Source organism: Portunus trituberculatus, chromosome 27, assembly GCF_017591435.1.
Source record: "Portunus trituberculatus isolate SZX2019 chromosome 27, ASM1759143v1, whole genome shotgun sequence".
Lineage (NCBI taxonomy): Eukaryota > Metazoa > Arthropoda > Malacostraca > Decapoda > Portunidae > Portunus > Portunus trituberculatus.
In genome coordinates, this window is record NC_059281.1 from 2,810,503 (window position 1) to 2,830,787 (window position 20,285).

Below are 20,285 nucleotides of genomic sequence, written 5' to 3' on the forward strand. Positions count from 1 at the left end.
CGTCTTATTCATGTGTTTTTAAGGTGTTTTATGAAAAAAAACTATCTCGATTGAAAATTGTACTTCTTCGTTATTTTACATTATTTTGCTTCAAAACGATAAAATTAATGAAAACAAGCGGGTATCGAGAATCCAAAGTAAAATTAAGAAAAACGTGTAATTTAATCAGTTATTAGCTGTTTTCCACCAAAACACAGAAATGCTACGAAAACACACTATTTGTCTAAGGAACTGAAATATGTAAAAAATGGGTTATTTTGGTGTATTCCAGCGTTTTATGCAACAAAACTCAGAATTGCAGGAAAAACACACTATTTGTCTAAGGAAGTGAAATATGTGAAAAAGGGGTTATTTTGGTGTATTCCAGCGTTTTATGTAACAAAACTCAGAATTGCAGGCAAAACACACTAAGGTAGTTTGTCTAAATTGGTATTTGTCTAAGGTAGTGAAATATGTCAAAAGGGGTTATTTTGGTGTATTCCAGCGTTTTATGTAACAAAACTCAGAATTGCAGGGAAAACACACTATTTGTTTAAGGAAGTGAAATATGTCAAAAGGGGTTATTTTGATGTATTCCAGGGTTTTATGAACCAAAACTCAGAAATGCAGGCAAAACACAATATATGTCTAAGGAAGTGAAATATGTCAAAAGTGGGTTATTTTAGTGTATTTTAGCGTTTTATGCACCAAACTCATAAATGCAGGCAAAACACAATATTTGCTTAAACGTATTAATCATGTTTTATGAAAAAAAAAAACTATCTCGATTGAAAATTGTGCTTATATGTCATTTTACATTATTTTGCTTAAAAACGATAAAATTGATGAATACAAGCTAGTATAGAGAATCCAAAGTAAAATTAGGAAAAACGTGTAATTTAATAAGATTTTAACTGTTTTCCACTAAAACACAGAAATGCTACGAAAACACACTCTTTGTCTAAGGAACTGAAATATGTAAAAAATGGGTTATTTTGGTGTATTCCAGCGTTTTATGCAACAAAACTCAGAATTGCAGGAACTAATCCGCCTCCTTATCAATAACAAGTCTCAGTACAATTCGCTCCTCACTCAAGTCTCGTAACTAGAGTAATCCGGATCCCTCTTAATGCCGTAACTCTAGTTTACCCCTCATTAGTGATTGTACTCATAAGTGTTTACTTAAGTATAATCTAGGTAATTTCAAGGTTGCCTTTATTATCACTCTGCCAAATTCCTCACTTAAGTAATTCGCTTATCTTTTTTTTTTTTTTTGTTGTGGTTTAACATCGATTTAATATGGCTTCCGCTCAGTTTAACGTTGAAGATTTTGTGCCGACCCTTCTCTGGAACAACTTAAATATGCTAATATAAAGAAGGACCAATGGAAAGCCATCGCTAAACATTTTGATGTTCCCATCACGTCTCAGATGACTAAAGAGGTCATTAAGAATGTAGTTGTTGAACATCTAGTGCAAGAAGGTCAGTTGCTAGGAAATGCCATAGAAGAGTTAACGCCCATGTCAGCCTCTACGAGGACTATAATACACAGTCCCCAGGAAGAACAGGATAAGAGTAGGACAAGTCAGTGGGAAATTGAGAAGCTTAAACTAGAATACCGGATGCATGAAAGCCAAATGCAACTACAGGAAAAACAAATGCAATTACAGGCAGAAAAAGAAGCAAAAGAAATGCAACTACAGGCAGAAAGAGAAGCGAGAGAATTACAGGAAAAGAAAGAAGAGAGAGAATTTCAGTTACAACTTAGAAGGCAGGAGAAAGAGTTAGAAATTCAGGAGTTAGCCCTACGAAATGACGCTAAGTTTAGAGGGGAAGAAATAGATATAAAGAAACAGTTAGCAAGCTTTAATCCTGCTACAGCTGCTCCGCTAGTTCCCCCTTTTGATGAATCTGATGTTGACGGGTCATTTCGCGCTTTTGAGAGCATTGCTAATAGGAATAAATGGCCCAAGGATCAGTGGGTGTCTCTCCTTGTCCCTAAGCTAGTAGGAAAAGCTTATAGGGTATACAACGGCCTTAGTGATGAGGTAGAATATGAAGAGATCAAAGGTAACATTCTAGACGCCTACTCTATCACTTCTGATGGATACCGACAACAGTTCCGAAAGTATGTGAAACCAGAGTCTCACACCTATGTTGAATTCGCTAGTGAGAAACTAAGACAATTTAAGAAATGGTTAGCCGCCCTTAACATTACCACCTTTTCGGATTTGCTCAATCTAATGGTCCTGGAAGAATGGAAGAACAAGTTACCATTTAATATTCTGAGGCATGTGGAAGAACGGGAGAGAGTGAGCTTATGTCTGCCGCTAAAGTGGCTGATGCGTTTGCTTTGTTGATGGGATCCCTGGGTAGTAGAGGTCGTGGTTCACTGTCTAATGTTAGGTCCTCCTTTGGGGAAGGTTTTGGGGGCGCGGGTGGTAAGCCAACCGGATTCTCGCCAAATGCATATAATTCCCCCTGGTGTACATACTGTAAGAAGCCAGGACACACGATCCAGAAATGTAGACACCCAAATTGCAAGGGTTCTCAACGTCAATTTTCTTTTGTGTCCCCTAGACCAAACACATTTGAGAACAAGAAACCAGTGGCCCTAGCTAACCCTGTCAACTCTCCTCTAGAACTTTATGACTCGTACATGTATCAAGGTAAAGTGTCCCTGACTGATGGTAAAGACAAGGCAATAAATATCAAGGTTCTGCGTGATACAGGTGCTGCCCAATCCATCTTAAGGGAAGATGTCATCCCAAACATCAAACAGGCTTTCACTGGGAGAAGGTGATCCTTACAGGTCTCGAATCACAGCTCTCCTATCCTTTGGCTAATATTAGCTTACAGTGCCCGTTCATTTCAGGAGAGGTTGAGGTAGCCATTAAACCTGGTGAACTGCCAGTACCGGGGGTACATCTTGTACTGGGTAATGATCTTGCGGGTAACTTGGCTGTTCCAAACTTAATTGTTCTTGATTCTCCCTTAACAGAAAGTCCCACTAAGACCCTGGACGAAACATCCCCTCACTTCTTCCCAGTGTGTGCAGTCACCAGGTCTCAGTCCAAGTCCCCTGCCCTTTCATCACCTCCTCCACCAATGATTGCCTCTACTGACAACTTGTATAATAACATAATTTCAAAGGAGAATTTGATTAATGCTCAGGAACAGGATCTCACTTTGGCTAAGATCAGACATGTTGCCAGTGAGACAAAGGATATGTCTAAATTGCCTTGTTTTTATTATCAGGAAGGAGTCCTGATGCGTGCTTACAGACCTCCTGAACTGAAACAACTAGACACCTGGTCAGAAACACATCAAGTTGTCATCCCCTTGTCTGTAAGACCAGCCATTATAGAACTAGCTCATGATGGATTGTCAGGTCATCTAGGCATCCAAAAAACCTACAAGAAGGCTCTTCAGCATTTTTTTTGGCCAGGAATGAAAAAGGATGTGTCACACTATGTAAAAACATGTCATATATGTCAAGTTGTGGGTAAGCCTAACGAACGCCTTGTGCCAGCTCCTCTGACGCCTATTCCAGTTCAGACGGAGCCCTTCGAAAAGATCATACTAGACTGCGTAGGGCCCTTACCCAAAACCAAACGAGGGAATCAGTATTTGTTAACCCTCATGGATCCCACTACCAGGTACCCTGAAGCATTCCTCTTAAGAACATCACATCAAAGACCATTGTAAAACATCTGATACATTTTTTCACCTCGGTAGGAATTCCAAAACAAATTCAGTCTGACAAGGGTAGCAATTTCACTAGCCATTTTTTCCAACAGATAGTGAATGAGCTAAACATCGACCATGTTACCTCCTCGGCTTACCACCCCAATCCCAAGGCTGTCTGGAGCGGTTTCACCAAACATTAAAATCCATGATGAAGAAGTATTGCTTGGAGCATCAAGGAGACTGGGATGAAAGTATTTCTTTCCTTCTCTTCGCTTTAAGAGAATCTCCTCAAGATTCTTTAGGTTACTCCCTTTGAATTACTCTATGGTAGACAGATCAGGGGCCTCTCAAAATATTAAAGGATCAATGGTTTACTCAAAATACTCCTTCAAGCCCCAGTGTGTCTGACTACATCAGTAACCTTAAGAATAAAATCAGTGAAGTCAGATCTTTTGCTAAATCAAACTTCCTTAAATCTCAAACTAAAATGCAACAGAATTCTCTTCCCAAATCTGTCATGAGAAGTTTCAAACCAGGAGACAAGGTTTTACTTTTTCTCCCACTCCAGGCAATGCTCTTCACAGTAAGTTCATGGGACCTTATGTTGTGGCTCAAAAACTAAGCCCATTAAATTATGTGGTCCACACTCCTGACCGTCGTAAGGATTCCCAACTTGTTCATATTAATCTAATGAAACCTTACCACTCCAGAGAACCAGAGGACGACTTGTCTCGCGCTGTACCTGTATGTCTGATAGGAAAGGAGTCTGGTCCTGTGCCCCCGAGGAAGAGTCCGACATCGAATTCCTCTTCTCGTCACCTAAAGGACGCCCCTCAAACAGCCAAATCATGTCCAACCTTGATGAGGTGTTTCTTTCCTTAACACCTTCACAACAGTCTGATCTTAAAAGTTATTGCCAGACTCCTACCCATTGCCTTTGATAGAGGACCTTATAGATAGTATAGGAGTAGCCAAATTTGTAACCACTATAGACTTGCTTAAAGGTTACTACCAGATTCCTCTCGGACGAGGCCCAAATAATATTCGCTTTCATCACTCCCTTCGGACTATACCAATACCAAGTGATGCCCTTTTGCGTGTCTAATGCTCCCGCCACCTTCCAGAGGGCTATAAATTACATAACTCAGGACTTGAGGGCAACATCTACTTCACCGACCTGTTCCTGGGCGGCACCTTCCTCACCTACGGCACGGAGGTCATCAACTTCCCTGACATGGACCCCGAGAAGCGCATCGATCCCATGACACGCATCTTCCCCAGAGTCACCAAGTGCACCTTCAGGAAGTTCGGCCCTTCGGGAACCATCAAGACCCACGACACCAGGTGTGTGCTGGCGGTTCTCAGAATTGCAAGCAAAACACACTATTTGTCTAAGGTTGTGAAATATGTCAAAAAAGGGTTATTTTGGTGTATTCTAGCGTTTTATGCAACAAAACTCAGAATTGCAGGCAAAACACACTATTTGTCAAAGGTAGTGAAATATGTGAAAAGGGGTTATTTTGGTGTATTCCAGCGTTTTATGTAACAAAACTCAGTATTGCAGGCAAACCACACTATTTGTCTAAGGTAGTGAAATATGTCAAAAGGGGTTATTTTGGTGTATTCCAGCGTTTTATGTAACAAAACTCAGAATTGCAGGAAAACACACTATTTGTTTAAGGAAGTGAAATATGTCAAAAAGGGGTTATTTTGATGTATTCCAGCGTTTTATGAACCAAAACTCAGAAATGCAGGCAAAACACAATATATGTCTAAGGAAGTGAAATATGTCAAAAGTGGGTTATTTTAGTGTATTCTAGCGTTTTATGCACCAAACTCATAAATGCAGGCAAAACACTATATTTGTTTAAACGTCTTATTCATGTGTTTTAAGGTGTTTTATGAAAAAAAAACTATCTCGATTGAAAATTGTGCTTATTCGTCATTTTACATTATTTTGCTTCAAAACGATAAAATTGATGAAAACAAGCTAGTATAAAGAATCCAAAGTAAAATTAAGAAAACGTGTAATTTAATAAGTTTTTAGCTGTTTTCCAACAAAACACAGAAATGCTACGAAAACACACTATTTGTCTAAGGAACTGAAATATGTAAAAATGGGTTATTTTGGTGTATTCCAGCGTTTTATGCAACAAAACTCAGAATTGCAGGCAAAACACACTATTTGTCTAAGGAAGTGAAATATGTCAAAAGGGGTTATTTTGGTGTATTCCAGCGTTTTATGTAACAAAACTCAGAATTGCAGGCAAAACACACTATTTGTCTAAGGAAGTGAAATATGTCAAAAGGGGTTATTTTGGTGTATTCCAGCGTTTTATGTAACAAAACTCAGAATTGCAGGCAAAACACACTATTTGTCTAAGGAAGTGAAATATGTCAAAAGGGGTTATTTTGGTGTATTCCAGCGTTTTATGTAACAAAACTCAGAATTGCAGGCAAAACACACTATTTGTATGTAAAAGGTGTATTCCAGCGTGAAAGGAAGGGGTTATTTTGATGTATTGCAAAACTCAGAATTGCAGGCAAAACACACTATTTGTTTAAGGAAGTATGTGTATTCAGCGTTTTATGAACCAAAACTCAGAAATGGGGTTATTTCTGGTGTATGTCCAGCGTTTTATGTGTAAGCAAAACTCATAAATGCAGGCAAAACACTATATTTGTTTAAGGTCTTATTCATGTGAAATATGTGTTTTATGAAAAAAACTATTTCGATTGTATGTCTTATTCGTCATTTTACGTTTTATGCAACAAAACTAAAATTGATGAAAACAAGCTAGTATGTCCAAAGTAGTGAAATAAGAAAAACGTGTAATTTGGTGTATTTTAGCGTTTTCCAACAAAACACAGAAATGCAGGAAAACACACTATTTGTCTAAGGAACTGAAATATGTAAAAATGGGTTATTTTGGTGTATTCCAGCGTTTTATGTAACAAAACTCAGAATTGCAGGCAAAACACACTATTTGTCTAAGGAAGTGAAATATGTCAAAAAGGGTTTATTTTGGTGTATTCCAGCGTTTTATGTAACAAAACTCAGAATTGCAGGGAAAACACACTATTTGTTTAAGGAAGTGAAATATGTCAAAAGGGGTTATTTTGATGTATTCCAGCGTTTTATGAACCAAAACTCAGAAATGCAGGCAAAACACAATATATGTCTAAGGAAGTGAAATATGTCAAAAGTGGGTTATTTTAGTGTATTCTAGCGTTTTATGCACCAAACTCATAAATGCAGGCAAAACACTATATTTGTTTAAACATCTTATTCATGTGTTTTTATGGAGTTTTATGAAAAAAACCCTATCTCGATTGAAAATTGTGCTTATTCGTCATTTTACATTATTTTGCTTCAAAAACGATAAAATTGATGAAAACAAGCTAGTATAGAGATTCCAAAGTAAAATTAAGAAAACGTGTAATTTGATGTTTTAGCTGTTTTCCACCAAAACACAGAAATGCTACGAAAACACACTATTTGTCTAAGGAACTGAAATATGTATAAAATGGGTTATTTTGGTGTATTCCAGCGTTTTATGCAACAAAACTCAGAATTGCAGGCAAAACACACTATTTGTCTAAGGAAGTGAAATATGTGAAAAGGGGTTATTTTGGTGTATTCCAGCGTTTTATGTAACAAAACTCAGAATTGCAGGCAAAACACACTTTTTGTCAAAGGTATTCCAGCGTTTTATGCAAAATGTGCAAAAACACACTATTTGGGAAGTTATTTTGGTGTATTCCAGCGTTTTATGTAACAAAACTCAGAATTGCAGGCAAAACACACTATTTGTCTAAGGAAGTGAAATATGTCAAAAGGGGTTATTTTGGTTTCCAGCGTTTTATGTCAGAATTGCAGGCAAAACACACTATTTGTCTAAGGAAGTGAAATATGTCAAAAGGGGTTATTTTGGTGTATTCCAGCGTTTTATGTAACAAAACTCAGAATTGCAGGCAAAACACACTATTTGTCTAAGGTAGTGAAATATGTCAAAAGGGTTATTTTGGTGTATTCCAGCGTTTTATGTAACAAAACTCAGAATTGCAGGAAAACACACTATTTGTTTAAGGAAGTGAAATATGTCAAAAGGGGTTATTTTGATGTATTCCAGCGTTTTATGAACCAAAACTCAGAAATGCAGGCAAAACACAATATATGTCTAAGGAAGTGAAATATGTCAAAAGTGGGTTATTTTAGTGTATTCTAGCGTTTTATGCACCAAACTCATAAATGCAGGCAAAACACTATATTTGTTTAAACGTCTTATTCATGTGTTTTAAGGTGTTTTATGAAAAAAACTATCTCGATTGAAAATTGTGCTTATTCGTCATTTTACATTATTTTGCTTCAAAACGATAAAATTGAAGAAAACAAGCTAGTATAGAGAATCCAAAGTAAAATTAAGAAAACGTGTAATTTAATAAGTTTTAGCTGTTTTCCAACAAAACACAGAAATGCTACGAAAACACACTATTTGTCTAAGGAACTGAAATATGTAAAAAATGGGTTATTTTGGTGTATTCCAGCGTTTTATGCAACAAAACTCAGAATTGCAGGCAAAACACACTATTTGTCTAAGGAAGTGAAATATGTCAAAAGGGGTTATTTTGGTGTATTCCAGCGTTTTATGTAACAAAACTCAGAATTGCAGGCAAAACACACTATTTGTCTAAGGAAGTGAAATATGTCAAAAGGGTTATTTTGGTGTATTCAGCGTTTTAAACAAAACTCAGAATTGCAGGCAAAACACACTATTTGTCTAAGGAAGTGAAATATGTCAAAAGGGGTTATTTTGGTGTATTCCAGCGTTTTATGTAACAAAACTCAGAATTGCAGGAAAACACACTATTTGTTTAAGGAAGTGAAATATGTCAAAAAGGGGTTATTTTGATGTATTCCAGCGTTTTATGAACCAAAACTCAGAAATGCAGGCAAAACACAATATATGTCTAAGGAAGTGAAATATGTCAAAAGTGGGTTATTTTAGTGTATTCTAGCGTTTTATGCACCAAACTCATAAATGCAGGCAAAACACTATATTTGTTTAAACGTCTTATTCATGTGTTTTTATGGAGTTTTATGAAAAAAAACTATCTCGATTGAAAATTGTGCTTATTCGTCATTTTACATTATTTTGCTTCAAAACGATAAAATTGATGAAAACAAGCTAGTATAGAGATTCCAAAGTAAAATTAAGAAAACGTGTAATTTAATGTTTTAGCTGTTTTCCACCAAAACACAGAAATGCTACGAAAACACACTATTTGTCTAAGGAACTGAAATATGTCTAAAGGGTTATTTTGGTGTATTCCAGCGTTTTATGCAACAAAACTCAGAATTGCAGGCAAAACACACTATTTGTCTAAGGAAGTGAAATATGTGAAAAGGGTTATTTTGGTGTATTCCAGCGTTTTATGTAACAAAACTCAGAATTGCAGGCAAAACACACTATTTGTCTAAGGAAGTGAAATATGTCAAAAGGGGTTATTTTGGTGTATTCCAGCGTTTTATGTAACAAAACTCAGAATTGCAGGCAAAACACACTATTTGTCTAAGGTAGTGAAATATGTCAAAAACGGGTTATTTTGGTGTATTCCAGCGTTTTATGTAACAAAACTCAGAATTGCAGGCAAAACACACTATTTGTCTAAGGAAGTGAAATATGTCAAATATGTCAAAAGAAATGGGCAAAACACAATTATTTTGAAATATGTGTATTCCAGCGTTTTATGCACCAAACTCATAAATGCAGGCAAAACACTATATTTGTTTAAACGTCTTATTCATGTGTTTTAAGGTGTTTTATGAAAAAAAAACTATCTCGATTGAAAATTGTGCTTATTCGTCATTTTACATTATTTTGCTTCAAAACGATAAAATTGATGAAAACAAGCTAGTATAAAGAAAAAAACGTAATTTAATAAGTTTTAGCTGTTTTCCACCAAAACACAGAAATGCTACGAAAACACACTATTTGTCTAAGGAACTGAAATATGTAAAAATGGGTTATTTTGGTGTATTCCAGCGTTTTATGTAACAAAACTCAGAATTGCAGGCAAAACACACTATTTGTCTAAGGAAGTGAAATATGTCAAAACAAAACTCAGGGGTTATTTTGGTGTATTCCAGCGTTTTATGTAACAAAACTCAGAATTGCAGGAAAACACACTATTTGTTTAAGGAAGTGAAATATGTCAAAAGGGGTTATTTTGATGTATTCCAGCGTTTTATGAACCAAAACTCAGAAATGCAGGCAAAACACAATATATGTCTAAGGAAGTGAAATATGTCAAAAGTGGGTTATTTTAGTGTATTCTAGCGTTTTATGCACCAAACTCATAAATGCAGGCAAAACACTATATTTGTTTAAACGTCTTATTCATGTGTTTTAAGGTGTTTTATGAAAAAAAACTATCTCGATTAAAATTGTGCTTATTCGTCATTTTACATTATTTTGCTTCAAAACGATAAAATTGATGAAAACAAGCTAGTATAAAGAATTTAATAAGTTTTAGCCAAAGTAGAAATTAAGAAAACACGTGTAATTTAATAAGTTTTTTGGTGTATTCCAGCGTTTTATGTAACAAAACTCAGAATTGCAGGCAAAACACACTATTTGTCTAAGGAACTGAAATATGTAAAAATGGGGTTATTTTGGTGTATTCCAGCGTTTTATGCAACAAAACTCAGAATTGCAGGCAAAACACACTATTTGTCTAAGGAAGTGAAATATGTGTGTTATTTTGGTGTATTCCAGCGTTTTATGTAACAAAACTCAGAATTGCAGGCAAAACACACTATTTGTCTAAGGAAGTGAAATATGTCAAAAGGGGTTATTTTGGTGTATTCCAGCGTTTTATGTAACAAAACTCAGAATTGCAGGAAAACACACTATTTGTTTAAGGAAGTGAAATATGTCAAAAAGGGGATATTTTGATGTATTCCAGCGTTTTATGAACCAAAACTCAGAAATGCAGGCAAAACACAATATATGTCTAAGGAAGTGAAATATGTCAAAAGTGGGTTATTTTAGTGTATTCTAGCGTTTTATGCACCAAACTCATAAATGCAGGCAAAACACTATATTTGTTTAAACGTCTTATTCATGTGTTTTTATGGAGTTTTATGAAAAAAAAAACTATCTCGATTGAAAATCGTGCTTATTCGTCATTTTACATTATTTTGCTTCAAAAACGATAAAATTGATGAAAACAAGCTAGTATAGAGATTCCAAAGTAAAATTAAGAAAAACGTGTAATTTGATAAGTTTTTAGCTGTTTTCCACCAAAACACAGAAATGCTACGAAAACACACTATTTGTCTAAGGAACTGAAATATGTAAAAATGGGTTATTTTGGTGTATTCCAGCGTTTTATGCAACAAAACTCAGAATTGCAGGCAAAACACACTATTTGTCTAAGGAAGTGAAATATGTCAAAAAGGGGTTATTTTGGTGTATTCCAGCGTTTTATGTAACAAAACTCAGAATTGCAGGCAAAACACACTATTTGTCTAAGGAAGTGAAATATGTCAAAAGGGGTTATTTTGGTGTATTCCAGCGTTTTATGTAACAAAACTCATTTGCCTGCATTTCTGAGTTTTGGTTCATAAAACGCTGAAATACATAAAATAACCCTTTTCCTTACATATTTCACTTCCTTAGACAAATAGTGTGTTTTTGCCTGCAATTCTGAGTTTTGTTGCATAAAACGCTGGAATACACCAAAATAACCTATTTTACATATTTCAGTTCCTTAGACAAATAGTGTGTTTCCGTACCATTTCTGTGTTTTGGTGTAAAACAGCTAAAAACTGATAAAACTACACGTTTTTCTTAATTTTACTTTGGATTCTGTATACTAGCTTGTTTTCATCAATTTTATCGTTTTGAAGGAAAATAATGTAAAATGACGAATAAGAACAAATTTCAATCGAGATATTTTTTTTTTCATAGAACACCATAAAACACATGAATAAGACGTTTTAAGAAATATAGTGTTTTGCCTGTATTTCTGAATTTGGTGCATAAAACGCTAGAATACACTAAAATAACCCACTTTTAACATATTTCACTTCCTTAGACATATATTGTGTTTTGCCTGCATTTTTTGAGGTTTAGTTCATAAAACGCTGGAATACATCAAAATAACCCCTTTTTGACATATTTCACTTCCTTAGACAAATAGAATGTTCTCCCTTCAATTCTGGGTTTTGTTACATAATACGCTGGAATACACCAAAATAAACCCTTTTTGACATATTTCACTTCCTTAGACAAATAGTGTGTATTGCATGCAATTCTGAATTTTGTTGCATAAAACGCTGGAATACACCAAAACAACTTATTTTTTACACATTTCAGTTCCTTAGACAAATAGTGTGTTTCCGTAGCATTTCTGTGTTTTGGTGGAAAAAGGCTAAAAACTGCTAAATTTCAACGTTTTTGGTAATTTTACTTTGGATTCTCTATACTAGCTTGTTTTCATGAATTTTATCATTTTGAAGCAATACAATGTAAAATAACTAATAAGCAAAATTTTCAATCAAGATAGTTTTTTTTTTTAATAAAACACCTTAAAAACACATAAATAATACGTTTTAACAAATATAGTGTTTTGCCAGCATTTCTGAGTTTGGTGCATAACACGCTGGAATACACTAAAATAACCTCTTTTTTATATATTTCAGATCATTTGGCAAATAGTGAGTTTTGCCTGTATTTTTGCGTTTTGGTGCATAAAACGCTGAAATACACCAAAATAACCAATTTTTGATATATTTCACTTTCTTAGACAAATAGTGTGTTTTCCCTGCAATTCTAAGTTTTGTTAAATAAAACGCTTAAAATCCCAAAATAATCCATTTGTGACATATTTTAGTTCTTTAGACAAATAGTGTGTTTCCCTAGCATTTCTGTGTTTTGGTGGAAAAAAGCTAAAAACTGATAAAATTACACGTTATTCTTAATTTTACTTTGGATTCTCTGTACTATCTTGTTTTCATCAATCTTATCGTTTTGAAGCTAAAAATGTAAAATGACGAATAAGCAAAATTTTCAATCGAGATAGATTTTTTTATAAAACACCTTAAAAACACATAAATAAGATGTTTTAACAAATATAGTGTTTTGCCTGCATTTCTGAGTTTGGTGCATAACACGCTGGAATACACTAAAATAACCCATTTTTGACATATTTCAGTTTCTTAGACAAATAGTGTGTTTTGCCTGCATTTCTGAGTTTTGGTTGATAAAACGCTGGAATACACTAAAATAACCCCTTTTTGAAATAACTAAAATCCTAAGACAAAGAGTGTGCTTTCCCTGCAATTCTGAGTTTTGTTACATTAAACGCTGGAATATACCAAAAATAACCCCTTTTTGACATATCTCAGTTCATTAGACAAATAGTGAGTTTTGCCTGCATTTTTTAATTTTGGTGCATAAAACGCTGAAATACACCAAAATAACCCTTTTTTTTTATATATTTCACTTTCTTAGGCAAATAGTGTGTTTTCCGTGCAATTCTAAGTTTTGTTAAATAAAACGCTTAAAATCCCAAAATACTCCATTTTTGACATATTTTAGTTCTTTAGACAAATAGTGTGTTTCCCTAGCATTTCTGTGTTTTGGTGGAAAAAAGCTAAAAACTGATAAAATCACACGTTATTCTTAATTTTACTTTGGATTCTCTGTACTATCTTGTTTTCATCAATCTTATCGTTTATAGTTAAAAATGTAAAATGACGAATAAGCAAAATTTTCAATCGAGATAGATTTTTTTTATAAAACACCTTAAAAACACATAAATAAGATGTTTTAACAAATATAGTGTTTTGCCTGCATTTCTGAGTTTGGTGCATAACACACTGGAATACACTAAAATAACCCATTTTTGACATATTTCAGTTTCTTAGACAAATAGTGTTTTTTGCCTGTATTCCTGATTTTTGGTTGAGAAAACGCTGGAATACACTAAAATAACCCCTTCTGTACATATTTCAAATCCTAAGACAAATAGTGTGTTTTCCTTACAATTCTGAGTTTTGTTATATAAAACGTTGGAATACAGCATGTTACGGCCCGCCCGTAACATGCATTACTACCATCACCTCCTCCGCTTGTTACCTCGTTCGCCACCTCTTTGCCTCCCCTTCCACGTCACCGTCTCGTGAACCTTCCACGCCACCGTCTCGTGAACCCTCCACGTCACCATATGAAGCCCCGCTACTGTCCCGAAGTTGGATTCACGCGGCCTCTTTCGACTCAACCGAAAGTGTTGAGCCAGCTCTTGGCTTTCTGGATTGGCAGTTGAGATCCAAGCCTCAACCAGTGAACACAACGCCTCTTGGGTCTACCGTGGGATCAACCATCACCCAGCATTTCACCACTGCGACACCGCATAAGTATCACTTCCCTCGTCCGTGTTTTCCACATTGCCTCTATATAGGATTAGGATTATTGTTAGGTATTAAGTTGGGTTCTTTATTGTTGTATTTATTACTGTGTTATATGTATATGTGTATGTCATTTTCCTGTGTTTCATGTTATATATCTGTGTTTCATGTTTCTTGTTATATATGTGTCAATTTCATTATGGGTTATTAAAATAGCTTTTAAAGTGACCCCTTTGCATTTCCTCACCAGTTGAACCTGCAGTGTTTTTTTATTGTTATTGTTCACCGGCTCCCCGATGCCAATCTTACCAGTTTAACCGGTGAACGTAACAATTGGCGACCGTGACAGGACCATTATAACCCATGTTCAGTGTTCCATTTTTCCAGTGACTTTTTTCTGTGATTGCTTGTGTTTCTGTGGTGTTGTGACTCTGATGTGTTTTTTTCTGTGACTTACTCTGCGTGTGGTTTAAATTTACCTTTGTGCGATCAAGTGGCTCCTTTTGGGTTAAACGTGCTTCGTGACTTTCATTGGTATCGCATAGCAGTGGTAGAGCAGGAAACCAGGTAGAAAGGCGTGTTCACCGATAGCACTTATCTCTATTTTTGCACATAGGCAGGTGTGTAATAAGTGTTATCCAAGTGTTGGGATCATCATATGTTCATGCGAACCCTCAATTCCCTCACTTCGCGGATCATTTTTCTCGCTAGTTAGAATCGGCCATTTTAACTAGTCTCTCAGACTAATCCGCCTCCTTATCAATAACAAGTCTCAGTACAATTCGCTCCTCACTCTCAAGTCTCGTAACTAGAGTAATCCGGATCCCTCTTAATGCCGTAACTCTCTAGTTTACCCCTCATTAGTGATTGTACTCATAAGTGTTTACTTAAGTATAATCTAGGTAATTTCAAGGTTGCCTTTATTATCACTCTGCCAAGTTCCTCACTTAAGTAATTCGCTTATCATTTTTTTTTTGTGGTTTAACATCGATTTAATATGGCTTCCGCTCAGTTTAACGTTGAAGATTTTTGTGCCGACCCTTCTCTGGAACAACTTAAAGATGCTAATATAAAGAAGGACCAATGGAAGCCATCGCTAAACATTTTGATGTTCCCATCACGTCTCAGATGACTAAAGAGGTCATTAAGAATGTAGTTGTTGAACATCTAGTGCAAGAAGGTCAGTTGCTAGGAAATGCCATAGAAGAGTTAACTCCCATGTCAGCCTCTACGAGGACTATAATACACAGTCCCCAGGAAGAACAGGATAAGAGTAGGATAAGTCAGTGGGAAATTGAGAAGCTTAAACTAGAATACCGGATGCATGAAAACAAATGCAACTACAGGCAAATGCAAACAGGCAGAAAAGAAGCAAAAGAAATGCAACTACAGGCAGAAAGAAAGAGAGAACTACAGGAAAAGAAAGAAGAGAGAGAATTTCAGTTACAACTTAGAAGGCAGGAGAAAGAGTTAGAAATTCAGGAGTTAGCCCTACGAAATGACGCTAAGTTTAGAGGGAAGAAATAGATATAAAGAAACAGTTAGCAAGCTTTAATCCTGCTACAGCTGCTCCGCTAGTTCCCCTTTTGATGAATCTGATGTTGACGGGTCATTTCGCGCTTTTGAGAGCATTGCTAATAGGAATAAATGGCCCAAGGATCAGTGGGTGTCTCTCCTTGTCCCTAAGCTAGTAGGAAAAGCTTATAGGGTATACAACGGCCTTAGTGATGAGGTAGAATATGAAGAGATCAAAGGTAACATTCTAGACGCCTACTCTATCACTTCTGATGGATACAGACAACAGTTTCGAAAGTATGTGAAACCAGAGTCTCACACCTATGTTGAATTCGCTAGTGAGAAACTAAGACAATTTAAGAAATGGTTAGCCGCCCTTAACATTACCACCTTTTCGGATTTGCTCAATCTAATGGTCCTGGAAGAATGGAAGAACAAGTTACCTTTTAATATTCTGAGGCATGTGGAAGAACGGGAGAGAGTGATCTTATGTCTGCCGCTAAAGTGGCTGATGCGTTTGCTTTGTTGATGGGATCCCTGGGTAGTAGAGGTCGTGGTTCACTGTCTAATGTTAGGTCCTCCTTTGGGGAAGGTTTTGGGGCGCGGGTGGTAAGCCAACCGGATTCTCGCCAAATGCATATAATTCCCCCTGGTGTACATACTGTAAGAAGCCAGGACACACGATCCAGAAATGTAGACACCCAAATTGCAAGGGTTCTCAACGTCAATTTTCTTTTGTGTCCCCTAGACCTAACACATTTGAGAACAAGAAACCAGTGGCCCTAGCTAACCCTGTCAACTCTCCTCTAGAACTTTATGACTCGTACATGTATCAAGGTAAAGTGTCCCTGACTGATGGTAAAGACAAGGCAATAAATATCAAGGTTCTGCGTGATACAGGTGCTGCCCAATCCATCTTAAGGGAAGATGTCATCCCTAACATCAAACAGGCTTTCACTGGGAGAAGGTGATCCTTACAGGTCTCGAATCACAGCTCTCCTATCCCTTGGCTAATATTAGCTTACAGTGCCCGTTCATTTCAGGAGAGGTTGAGGTAGCCATTAAACCTGGTGAACTGCCAGTACCGGGGTACATCTTGTACTGGGTAATGATCTTGCGGGTAACTTGGCTGTTCCAAACTTAATTGTTCTTGATTCTCCCTTAACAGAAAGTCCCACTAAGACCCTGGACGAAACATCCCTCACTTCTTCCCAGTGTGTGCAGTCACCAGGTCTCAGTCCAAGTCCCCTGCCCTTTCATCACCTCCTCCACCAATGATTGCCTCTACTGACAACTTGTATAATAACATCATTTCAAAGGAGAATTTGATTAATGCTCAGGAACAGGATCTCACTTTGGCTAAGATCAGACATGTTGCCAGTGAGACAAAGGATATGTCTAAATTGCCTTGTTTTTATTATCAGGAAGGAGTCCTGATGCGTGCCTACAGACCTCCTGAACTGAAACAACTAGACACCTGGTCAGAAACACATCAAGTTGTCATCCCTTGTCTGTAAGACCAGCCATTATAGAACTAGCTCATGATGGATTGTCAGGTCATCTAGGCATCCAAAAACCTACAAGAAGGCTCTTCAACATTTTTTGGCCAGGAATGAAAAAGGATGTGTCACACTATGTAAAACATGTCATATATGTCAAGTTGTGGGTAAGCCTAACGAACGCCTTGTGCCAGCTCCTCTGACGCCTATTCCAGTTCAGACGGAGCCCTTCGAAAAGATCATTCTAGACTGCGTAGGGCCCTTACCCAAAACCAAACGAGGGAATCAGTATTTGTTAACCCTCATGGATCCCACTACCAGGTACCCTGAAGCATTCCCTCTTAAGAACATCACATCAAAGACCATTGTAAAACATCTGATACATTTTTTCACCTCGGTAGGAATTCCAAAACAAATTCAGTCTGACAAGGGTAGCAATTTCACTAGCCATTTTTTCCAACAGATAGTGAATGAGCTAAACATCGACCATGTTACCTCCTCGGCTTACCACCCCAATCCCAAGGCTGTCTGGAGCGGTTTCACCAAACATTAAAATCCATGATGAAGAAGTATTGCTTGGAGCATCAAGGAGACTGGGATGAAAGTATTTCTTTCCTTCTCTTCGCTTTAAGAGAATCTCCTCAAGATTCTTTAGGTTACTCCCTTTGAATTACTCTATGGTAGACAGATCAGGGGCCTCTCAAAATATTAAAGGATCAATGGTTTACTCAAAATACTCCTTCAAGCCCCAGTGTGTCTGACTACATCAGTAACCTTAAGAATAAAATCAGTGAAGTCAGATCTTTTGCTAAATCAAACTTCCTCAAATCTCAAACTAAAATGCAACAGAATTCTCTTCCCAAATCTGTCATGAGAAGTTTCAAACCAGGAGACAAGGTTTTACTTTTTCTCCCCACTCCAGGCAATGCTCTTCACAGTAAGTTCATGGGACCTTATGTTGTGGCTCAAAAACTAAGTCCATTAAATTATGTGGTCCACACTCCTGACCGTCGTAAGGATTCCCAACTAGTTCATATTAATCTAATGAAACCTTACCACTCCAGAGAACCAGAGGACGACTTGTCTCGCGCTGTACCTGTATGTCTGGTAGGGAAGGAGTCTGGTCCTGTGCCCCCCGAGGAAGAGTCCGACATCGAATTCCTCTTCTCGTCACCTAAAGGACGCCCCTCAAACAGCCAAATCATGTCCAACCTTGATGAGGTGTTTCCTTCCTTAACACCTTCACAACAGTCTGATCTTAAAAAGTTATTGCTAGACTTTTCTGAAATCACAGGTGACCTTCCAGGAGTTTGAAATACTATCCAACATGACATAACATTAATATCTAATGACATCAAGCCTATAAGACAACCAGCCTATCGCATTTCACCCATTAAAAAGACTTGATGAAAAAGAGGTAGACTATCTGCTCTGTCATCACCTTGCAGAACCTAGTATATCTCCTGGGCTTCTCCCTGCCTGTTAACATCTAAGCCAGATGGTAGTAGTCGATTTTGCACCGACTACCGGAAATTAAATAAAGTGACGGTGCCAGACTCCTACCCATTGCCCTTGATAGAGGACCTTATAGATAGTATAGGAGTAGCCAAATTTGTAACCACTATAGACTTACTTAAAGGTTACTACCAGATTCCCTCTCGGACGAGGCCCAAATAATATCCGCCTTCATCACCCCCTTCGGACTATACCAATACACAGTGATGCCCTTTGGCTTGTCTAATGCTCCCGCCACCTTCCAGAGGGCTATAAATTACATCACTCAGGACTTGGAGGGAACATCTGCATATCTGGACGACCTGGTGGTGACTGCAGACGACTGGGCGACACATCTGACCCGTCTTCGGAGGCTGATGGGTCGGTTGCAGGAAGCCGGGCTTACAATCAACCTGGCCAAGTCCACCTTCGGGAAGTCTACGGTGGTCTACCTGGGACATGTGGTGGGGAACGGCAAGGTTCACCCCAAGAGAGCTAACGTGGAGGCCATCCTTGGCTTCCCTGTTCCTACCACCAGGAAAGCTCTCATGAGGTTCTTGGGGATGGCTGGGTTTTACAGACGCTTCTGTAAGAACTTCTCCACCCTGGCCGCCCCCCCCTGACGGACCTTCTCAGCACTTCCGTCCCCTTCCACTGGACCCCGACCTGTGACCAAGCCTTCCAACACCTCAAGGCGTTTTTCTCCTCGGAACCAGTGGTCTGGACGCCGGATCACTCCCGACCCTTCCATCTACAAGTGGACGCGAGTGGAGTTGGAGTGGGTGCTGTCCTACTACAACCGGACCCCACAAGCGGCATCCTCCATCTCATCGCCTATCACTCCGCGAAACTGAAACACCATCAACTCAACTACTCCACCATCGAGAAGGAGGGTCTGGCACTCGTGCTGGCGCTCCAACGTTTTGAGTGCTATCTTCATCCTGGTTCTCACATCACAAAGGACTTCACTGACCACAATCCTCTGGCCTTCCTGTACGCCATGAGGAACCGAAACCAACGCATTCTTAGGTGGGCCTTGTTAACTCAACCTTTCAACCTGGAAGTCCACCATATCAAGGGGGTGGACAACATCATCGCCGACGCCTTATCAAGATCTCCCGTCTCACCTCCTTCATGAGCCCATTACGGAGGTCTTAGGGGGGAGGAAATGTTACGGCCCGCCCGTAACATGCATTATTACCATCACCTCCTCCGCTTGTTACCTCGTTCGCCACCTCTCCGCCTCCCTTCCACGTCACCGTCTCGTGAACCTTCCACGCCACCGTCTCGTGAACCCTCCACGTCACCACATGAAGCCCGCTACTGTCCCGAAGTTGGATTCACGCGGCCCTTTCGACTCAACCGAAAGTGTTGAGCCAGCTCTTGGCTTTCTGGATTGGCAGTTGAGATCCAAGCCTCAACCAGTGAACACAACGCCTATTGGGTCTACCGTGGGATCAACCATCACCCAGCATTTCACCACTGCGACACCGCATAAGTATCACTTCCCTCGTCCGTGTTTTCCACATTGCCTCTATATAGGATTAGGATTATTGTTAGGTATTAAGTTGGGTTCTTTATTGTTGTATTTATTACTGTGTTATATGTATATGTGTATGTCATTTTCCTGTGTTTCATGTTATATATCTGTGTTTCATGTTTCTTGTTATATATGTGTCAGTTTCATTATG